Below are 10,482 nucleotides of genomic sequence, written 5' to 3' on the forward strand. Positions count from 1 at the left end.
TTGAGGAGAAACATTCATTTTTCCTCCTGGAAACCAGCAGTGCTTTGATGTAGAACAAACTTAGTAGTTGCTGAGCGAATGCACACAGAAGTACATGAGCAGATACTTACCCATCAGCGCAGGGACAGACTGCACTTGAAGGAAGGTATCTGCTCCTGAAATGATCTTCCTGCCATGGTTTTCATGACTGTGTTCATGTCTCCCATCTACACTAATAAAAGAGAAACATGCAAATTGGTGTCACTCCGCTACCCTTCCCATTGGCTAATCAGCATATCCTTATGCAAATTAACTGTCAGCCAAGATGGCGGCCGGCAGCCATGCACTGAAGTGAACAGGGAGGCTTCCTTGCTCCAGTGATGGCGGACTCCAATGTTCCCCACCTGACTTGCCGGCCTCTCAGCTGAAACTCTAAGCAACTATGTTGCAAATATAGAAGCTAAACAAAACCCCAGAAACCGGCTTTCATTCAGCCGGGCTTCAGCCAGCCGGACCGCAACATTGTATCAAATACAGAAGGTAAAGGCCAGAAACCTGCTTTCAGCAGTGAGGCCTCAGAGCTAAAGCTGGCCCAGAATAGAAAAAAGAAAACGAAAAAAAGGAGCAGTTGGGAGCTTCAGTCACCCGCCAGCATGAAAACAGCCCTCAGCCCCTCACCCGGACTGGCCAGGCACCCCAGTGGGGACCCTCACCCTGATCCAGGACACCCTTCAGGGCAAACCAGCCGGCCCCCACCCATGCACCAGGTCTCTATTCTATATAGTAAAAGGGTAATATGCCTCCTAGCATCGGGATCAACGGAGCAGCGAGGCTCCCGGCACCGGGATCAGTGTGACAGGGGGCAGCGCCCAAACCCCCTGATCGCCCTGCGGCTCTGTGAGTGACAGGGGGCGGAGCCACAACCTCCCCTATCTGCCCTGCTCTGTTTGTGACAGGGGAAGGCGCCCCAACCCCCTGATCAGCCCTGCTCTGTGCCTGATAGGGGGGAGCTCCCCAATCCCCTGATCGCCCTGCAGCTCTGTGTGTGACAGGGTGCGGCGCCCCAACCCCCCCCCCCCCCACGGGTTCTTGCTCTGTGTGTGACAGGGTAGAGCCATAACCTCTCCATCGGCCCTGCCCTGAGTGTGACAGTGGTGGTGCCCCAACCCCCTGATCGGCCCTGCTCTGTGGGTGATAGAGGGTGGCGCCCCAACCCCCCTCCACGGCCCTTGCTCTGTGTGTAACAGGGTAGAGCCATAACCTCCCCATTGGCCCTGCCCTGAGTGTGACAGGGTGCAGCGCCCCCAACCCCCGGATCTGCCCTGCTCTGTGTGTGACAGGGGGCGGTGCCCCAACTCCCCTATTGGCCCTACTCTGTGAGTGACAGGGGGGAGCTCCTCAACCCCCTGATGGACCCTGCTCTGTGAGTGACAGGGGGGAGCTCCTCAACCCCCTGATTGGCCCTGCTCTGTGCGTGACAGAGGGTGGTGCCGCAACCTCCCCATCAACCCTGCCTTGAGTGTGACAGGGGGCGGTGCCCCAACCCCCCAATCGGCCCTACCCTGAGCCTGACCAGGGGCTGCACCTTGGAATTGGGCGTGCCCTCTGCCACCCAGGAGCAGGCCTAAGCCAGCAGGTCGTTATCTCCCGAGGGGTCCCAGACTGCGAGAGGGCACAGGCCGGGCTGGGGGACCCCCCTCCCGCCCGAGTGCACAAATTTTTGTGCACCGGGCCTCTAGTCCTATATAATAAAAGGCCAGTGATCGAAATGGTGGAATGACTAGAACGATCAGAGACCAGAACACCACAGCCTCTCACCCAGGCTGGCCCCACCCCCCAGGGAGTGGTTAGGGGTGCCCCTAGGCAATGCGATAGGGTGTGAGTTTGATGGGGGAAAGTCGAAGAAATAGGGGAGAAGGTTTTAAGGGTCTGCGGGGTTAGGGTGGTTGGCCTGGAGTAGGTTTGGAGTGTGCTGGGGAAGGAAGAGTAAAATCTGATTGGAAAATTACCTTTCTCATTGCAAACCAGGATGGCACCAGCCGTGGACTGAATGGGCGGTTGTTTCATGAGTGCACTTAGGACCGACATGTTCATGGCAACAGCAGTACACCCGAAACTTCACTGATTCCAAATAGTAAACAGGTATCAACGTCAAAGAACAGAAAAATCCTCTCCAACTACAGGCCCTGAATGTTGCAACGTGACTGAAGGAAACACCACTTAAGGAGGAGCTAGAAAAACCGGAAGTACGCGACCAGAGGGTTGTGGGATTGTGCAGAACGCCTGGGCACCTATAACTAGAATGTGAGCCTGTTATTATGCATGTGCATAGTAAGCCCTATAGTCCTCAGTCTTGCAGTATTTGGATGTGACATCTGGCGGGAAATTATTTCAATTGAGGTTTGCACGAGGAAGATCAGAATTAAAGGTTTTGTTTGTTACCTTGGTTTGAAGCAGAAGAAAATGGGGTAGTGACGAATAAGAAACTTTGGAGATAGTGAAGGGCAGTTTGTCCAGACTGTTGAGACCTCAGAATTAGAGTTTAATTGGGATAGAAATCCTGCTAATAGCACCTGATGCCTGAAATCTGAGCACTCTACGTTTAGGTTTTCCAGTTCAAGTTTTTGGAGACTGCCTAATAAAACATTTCTGGTTGGAAAGTGCAGAACACCATGGCCCCTTGCCCAGGCTGGCCTTCCGCCCGGCCTCCTCCCCCCCAATTGAGGGAGCAGTTAAGGGCGTTCATGCCGGGCAGGGGAGTGGTGGGGCAATGAGGCAGGCAGGCAGAGGCAGTTAGGGGGTGATCAGGGCAGGCAGGTGAGTGGTTAGAGGTGATAAGGCAGGCAGGCAGAGGCAGTTAGGGGCGATCAGGCAGGCGAGTGATTAGAGGTGATCAGGCAGGCAGGCGAGCAGTTAGGAGCCAGTGGTCCCAGATTGCAAGAGGGATGTCCAACTACCAGTTTAGGCCTGATCCGCAGCAGGATTGGGCCTAAACTGGCAGTCAGACATCCCCCAAAAGGTACTGGATTGCTAGAGGATGCAGGCGGGGCTGAGGGACCCCCTGGCCCCCCATGCATAAATTTCATGCACCAGGCCTCTAGTATCTTTATATCCAGCCCAGACCACTGCCCTGCCCACTAAATATCTGCTTTGGAATGTCTCCTTGGCCCCTCAAAGCAACATTTCTAAGTAAGATTCCCAGTCCCTCCACACATGCTTCTCCTGAACTCCTGGTTTCAGGAATGTCATCACCTGCATTAAGAAGACATAGAATCTCAGGAGTGACTCTAGATGACTTCTCTAAATACACAACTTCCCAGGCCCTGCCTGCCAGAGTCCATTCATTGTCTTCACTAGCTGAGTTTAGACAGAGACCCCCAAAAGCTAGTAACCTTTGAAGTCCTAGCAAAGGTCAGAACTGCACCACCCAGTTAATCTAGGAACCACCCAGTTAATTTAGGTAATAATAGCTGAAGCATCCCCACCTTAGTTCCCTTAATTCCTTAGATACTTGTGTAGATCCTTGTTGATTATTGTTGATCAGATATTCTGCCTATTTCTGGAAATTGTCTACCAATGAGCTAATCCATGTGTCATTCAAACCTCCTTACCCTAAGGCTACCCCAGACAAACCTCCTTACCCTAGGGCTACCCAAGATCAAATAAAAGCTTGGAGCGGCCTGAGCATCAGTGGAAGTCCTTCGGGACTTGCCCGCCTGGTCCCCCAATATTGCAAAATTATCTCGTGTCTTTTTCTTTCACTTGTGTGCGGCTCCTCTTTCAGATACCGAACCCTACTCCACGCAGAACATGGAGGGAGTGTTACTCGACACTGCCCTTTCCGTGGCTCCATCGCCCAGCCCCTGGGGGCCTCTAGGCCATGCCCGGACATAGCAGATGCTCACTGCATGATATGTTACCATTGTTGTGGCCATGCCACTGAACTATTCTGCTCCAAAGAAAGAAACAGCTAGTCTCCAGTTCTTTACAATCAAGCTCAAGCTCTTATAATTAAAACAACAGCAACAACAAACCAACCCAGCATTCCTAGTTAATAAGCAGAAAACTTGGTGAGTTATAATAACAAGGATCATTTCACTTACTTCTCAGAACTGACCATGCGTTCACAATTGCCCATTTCTTGCCCTCTGCTTTCTTGACCTTGGTGAGGCTTCTACCCTTCCCACAGGCCCCCTGCTTGGCCCCAGCCTGAGATATCACTGAAGTGTCCCTTCTTCAGCTTGTCCAGGAAGTGGGCTGACCACAGTGAGGCATTTCCTGCCAGACCCCGGCCATTGTGCACCTTCCTGCCCAGCTTCCCAATGCCACTGAGATCTGCCCACCCCTCCCTGTAAAAGGAAATGCTTTTCTCTTTGTGTCTGAGGCACCTGCAGGTGCCTGAGATTGCATATTCTCCTGTGGAAAATGTCCTTTTGAATCAAGTTTCTTCTTGTCTAAGTCTGGGTTTGCCAGTTTTGACACAACCCTTGGATATAGAAACTATGATTAGTCCATTTTGCTTCAGAGTAAAGTAAGGCTTAAAAAAATCCTCATATTCCAGGGCCCCTTAAACAACAAATGGGACATCTGGATCCAAATCCAGATAGCTGGCTCTTGGAGGGTGAGCCTGTGCACTCTCAGCCAGGCTCACTCAGTGAGTGGCCTCACTGAGTCTCCTAACAGCATCTGAAGGGAAGCTTTCTTAGGCCACTTATGGTTCCTGTATAGAATGAAATCACTAGAATGTTGTTATTTTTTAAATGTTATCATTTATACTGTTCATTAATTCATAGTAACCTGAATTTGTGAAAACTATCAATTAAAATATTATAATGAAAGCTTATAAGCTATATAATCTTTCAAAGCACCTATATCAATACAACCACCCTCTGTCCCCCTGGTTGATCAATCCTATGTCTTTTATTTCACAGTTACTTCTTTTTTTGAATTAAATTTGTTGGGGTGACATTGGTCAATAAAATTATGTAGGTTTCAAGTGTACAATTCTATGGTACATCATCTGTATATTGCATTGTGAGCCCACCATCCCAAATATTTCTATTTAGTGATTTCATCCTGTCTGTGTGGAAGAAGCCAGGATGCAGGGGCAGATTTCTAGCATCATCAGGGTTTGTTTTTTTTTAAAAAAAAAAGGAAAGGAGATCCAAGATGGCAGCTGATGAGATGGCAGGCTGCAAGATAGTGTGTGAGTGAGAGAACAAAAGGAGAGTGCATGGATATGTGGGGAGTGTCTGTATTTGTGAGTGAGGGACAGCTATATTCCAAGGGACTGCTGGGAACTGCCAGACCTGGCTCCCCTGGTACGGGCAGCCTCTACTGCTGTTGAAATCTCTCCTGGAGTGGCTGGCTCTGCCACAGAGACCATGCCATCTTGAAAGGGAGAGTGGCTGTGATTGGAAGCCCAGCCTTACCTTCAATTGAGGAGACCTTGGATATCTCCCAGGACCCTACAACCACAATACCCAGGGACCAGCTGTCTCAATTGCAAACCCACAACCACCAGGACTCCAGCCTCCAAGACCGCAGGCTCCTGGATAGTCTGTCAAGGGGGGAGACAGAGTGGCGCCAAATACACTGATGAGCCCTGCGCCTTCTCACAGAGCAGATAGAAGGAACAGCTGAATCGAATAACACCCACCTGGAACTGACAAATTAAACACAGCTGGTGAGGCAATCGGCAGACGGAAAGGTCAGATATCGCCTAGAGCAGTGGTCTGCAAACTGCGGCCCCTTGAGTGTGGCTCTTCCACAAAATACCACGTGCGGGCATGCACATACAGTGCGATTGAAACTTCGTGGCCACACTCAAGGGGGCAAAGAGCCGCATGTGGCTTTCGAGCCGCAGTTTGCTGACCACTGGCCTAGAGAAAGGTGAGGTCTGGGGTCCAGGCTGGAGGGAGAAATGTGTGCAGTGGGATCTAGAGTCTCAGAGGAAGACTGCGCCCCACAAAATCCGCAGCCGGAGGGGTCAGTAACCCGAAAATATGGAAGGGAGTCCACAGGGCTTCTGGCAGAAGAGGACTCTAGAAATCAACCCACAGCTGGGCTGGGCCCAGAAAGGCAGCCTGAACTTCTACCAGTATACTGGCTGCGCAGTGACGCTCGCAGTGCCAGGGGAAAAAGATGTGAGTCTTCGCACTTACTCTGGCTTTTTTTTTTTCTTTTTAAATCCTTGCTTTTGATTACTAAGCCCAGTACGTAGGATCTTCCAATTAAAAACACTCACAGAGACTGCAGGGGAAAGTTGTTTTTGTGGAACCTGGGGATCAGAGTGGGGAGAGACTAACAGCTCTGGGGCAGTCTGTCTCCCCAATCCAGTATTAAGTGCTGCAGGGTAAGCACTCTAAACACTGGGTAGAAAGGCCTTTTAGCACCAGATATTAATACAGAAACACTGCCACCCAGGGGTTGAATCACAAATTGACTCTTGTGTAAATACAACTAAAGGCAGGCTGAGAAACAAAGAGATCCCACCTGCTTGAAAACAAGGTTGTGGCTTATGACACCGAGGAGCAGTGGATAGCAGGGAACTTCAATACTGTCCTGACTACCTGACAGGAAACAGACATGCCAAACAGAACAGTAGAGGAAGTTATTGACCTTCACTACTTCACATTTTTATTTTTTAACTTTTACTTAAGAAACTAAATTTTTTTTCTCACTTGATTTTACCTTTTTTATTATTATATTTTCATGTTTAATTATTATTATTACTACTATTATTTTACCTTTTTTAAAGTTTTATTTTTCTTTATTTTATTTTGGGATTAGTGTTCTACATTCTATTTTTATTTTTTCTTTAGCATTATTTTACTCTATCTCAATTTTTCCTTTATGCCAACACTCTCTTCCTCACTTTTCCCCTTTTTTGTCCTGTTTCTCTTACCCTGTTCCTGCTTTAGTTTTTCCCTATCCTTTCTTTTTACTCCCTGTTAAAAACTTGATTCTACTTATATATCTAATTTCTGTTCTCCTGCTCCAAGTCCATACACACTTTTCTCTTCTCTTTCTTCACTATCCAAATCTTTTTATTTTTCTTTTCTCTTCCTTTTTTTGTTTTTTGTTTTGTTTTGCCTTTTTCTTTCTGTCTTGTTGTTGTTTGTTTGTTGATTAGTTTGGGGTTTTTTTGTTTGTTTGTTTCTTTTTCTTTTTCTTTTTGCTTCTGTGTTTCCTCTCCTCACTTGTTATCTTCTTCTACTAATAGCTTAACTAATTCCAATCACCAACTCAGGCTTATCTACTCTCTATTCTCCTTTTCCAATAGTTAACGAATACATAGATAGAAAAATTAAAGAAGAGAAAAAAATTTATATATATAAATTTTCTTTTATATATATATACTAGAGGCCCGGTGCACAAAATTCAAGTACGGTCCCTAGGCCTGACCTGAGATCACCTATCAAGGACCAAGTTGCTTCCCTGGCTGCCAGCAGCTGGCCCCATCCACCACGGCCACCCACCCCCAGTTCCCGGTTCCCCAGTCGCCATCAGGTAATCAGAGCTTGCTGGCTAGGGGTGGTGGATGGAGGGGAGGGACCGAGAGGTTGGGGACAGCTCCTGCATTGAGCGTCGGCCCCCTAGTGGTCAGTGTGCATCATAGTGACCAGTCATTCCACTGTTCGGTCTATTTGCATATTACCCTTTTATTATATAGGATATGCATAGCCCATGGACATGGGCAATAGAGTAGTGAAGACCTAGGGGGAGGGAAGTAAGAGGGGGAAATGGTAGATATCTGTAATACTATCAACAATAAAAATATTTTTTAAAATAAAGATACTCATCACATTTCTAATCACGTTTAATGTCTCTTTCCCATTATTCAAATTTCAAGAAGGTAGAAACGCAATCTTGTTTCTTTATGTGTTCTTAGCACCAAGGACAGTGACTCACACATAATAATTATTTGTTGAAAGAGAATGAATGAATAAGGACAACTTTCTTTTTCTGGGTAACTCTTATTCACCTATCAAGGACCAAGGCCAGATGTTATATCCTCCAGGTTGGGTTACAGTCAAATCTGATACATCTTTGGATCCATAGGGCCTAGATTGGAACTTGGTATATGATTCATATATCATATATATTTGTCAAATAATAATAAACTCTTGGCCAGGTGTTGATAATTGTTGAAACTGAGTGATGGGTATATGAGTAGGGTTCATTACACTGTTCTTTCTCCTTTCACCTATATTTTTAAATTTTCCATAATAAAAAGTGAAAACATTTATATTCACCTAAAGTCAAGCATAAGTGTAGTCAAAGATGATCTTAAGGTTTCTGGCTGAAGCAAACCAGTAGATGGTGGTGCAGTTCACTGGGTGGATGAAGTGGAGCTGCATCCAGACTCGAATGCGCATGTGTATGGGCTATCATGTAGAGGGCTCTTTTTCACCCCAGTGAAAGTTCTTCAAAGGTCATTAACAGGGATGAAATAATAAATTTTTATTTTAACACCCTTAGTTTTAATTACTTGGGGGCATCTCCAGTCAGCTGTGCAATAGTTAGCAGCTACAATAAATTAAAATCTCTGCCTTAAACAATGATCTATGAGAGGGTTTCTGGGTGGTAACTGTCCCCCTCATGATCCTCGATGGCCTCTGGGGCACTGATCTGGCTGTCCCACTATCTAGGGAGTCTGCAGTAAATATTGTGCCCCACCAGTGCTTCCTTCACACTTCTCATCCACACTCTCCCCTTCTTTACCGCTATTTTATTTCTACTGGGAAGCAATTTATTGACATCAGCGAGACCTTGGTGGGTGTCACAGCTCTATGTTCAGCAGCAGGTGGGTGTCAAGAAAATTCTGGTTCCCTTTTGACTTCACCACCTTCTGACTGCAAGTCACTTGACCTTTCTGAATCTCAAATGCTGCCTCTGAAAAATAAGAATAACAATCATGGAGACTTCACAGGACTGACGCGAGGATGAACGCACACAAAGGGTTCAACACAGAAACTGGCACAGTGTGAGTGGTTGATAAACAGGAGCTATTATTATCGCCAGCGCTGAGTCCTCCTCAGCTCTCCACCTGGATGTCGGGAGAGCTGCCACGGGAGCAGAACAGGCTGCCCTCTGCCCGGTGGGTACATGGTCCCGTGTGTGTGCATGAACAACTCCAGGCTGGGGTGTATGGTGGCGCTGGGTCGGCGGGGTCAGCAAAGGTGGGGGCTGCACTGTGGGACCCAAGAACCATGCATAGGGTTAGTGGCTGGTGCAGGGGTGGGGCTGTGGGCTCACCAAGGCTGGAGGGTCCCACTCGCAGCCCTGGGTGCCTCAGCCACCCAATGCCACCATAGCAGCTGGCCCTACCTCAGCCGCCGCCACCCTGTCTTTGTTGGGAAGGATGTTCAGATGTGCAGAAGGTCGTTCGGCTGTCTGGTCTAATTACCATATTACCCTTTTGTTATTATAGATTTTAGTATATATATTTTTTTCCTTTTTTTGTATTTTGTTTTTTACTTTTCTTCTTATACACTCATTCTCTTTCTACCTCCTCTATACTGAATTTTGGCTATTTTTCCATTCATTCAATTCTTTGACCTTACCTTCTGGAAATAAGCTCTGCTCCTCAGATTCATTGGGGTATAGGTTGTTTGGGTGTTTGTTGTTTGCATTTTTTGGATTAGTTGTTGTTTGTAGTTTGCATTCATCTTTAGGTGTTTGTTGTTTGCATTCTTTGGATTAGTTGTTGATTTTTTTGGAGTTTTCTCCCCACATACATATATTTTCCCTTTTCTTTTTTCTTCTTTTTCTTTTCTCTCTTACATTTTTTCCTTCTGTCAATATCATTTTTGAACTCTTTTTTATCCCCTAATTCTCTATTCTCTGGTGGTCACCTTTATTTGGGGGTTATTAGTATCGTGAATAAAATTTGTGTTTGGTGCCTTTGTGCATTGTGTCTTGTTGTATTGTATTTTGTACCTTTAGGTCAATGCAGGAGAGAGAGAGCTACATAACCAGACACCCAGAGAGGAGCGATCATGGGGAGACAAAGAAACAGCCCGCATACAAAAGAAAAAGAGGCATCACCAGGAAAGGAAGTAAACAAAATGGAGGCAAGCAATATATCAGAGAAAGAGTTCAGAAAAATGGTCATAAAGTCGCTGAAAAGGATGGAAGATAAATTCAACATGTGTAAGAATCAAGTGGAAGTGAAGAATGACATCGCTGCAATAAAAAATTCAACAGGAAGCATCAACAATAGACTAGAAGAAGTGAGCTAGAAGACAAGGTAGGAAAAAATACCCAAGCAGAGTAGCATCTAGAAAGAAAAAAAAAAAAAACTTAAAAAACAGGAGGAAAGCCTAAGGGAACTTTGAGACAACACGAAAAGAAGCAACATCCGCATAATAGGGGTGACAGAAGGAGACAAAACTGAGCAAGGAATAGAAAACCTGTTTGAAGAAATAATGACAGAAAACTTCCCTGATATTGGGAAGAAGAAAAAACTCACACAGTCCAAGAAGCTCACAGAGTCCC

This window comes from Myotis lucifugus, unplaced genomic scaffold (genome assembly GCF_000147115.1).
Source record: "Myotis lucifugus unplaced genomic scaffold, Myoluc2.0 scaffold_50, whole genome shotgun sequence".
Classification (NCBI taxonomy): domain Eukaryota; kingdom Metazoa; phylum Chordata; class Mammalia; order Chiroptera; family Vespertilionidae; genus Myotis; species Myotis lucifugus.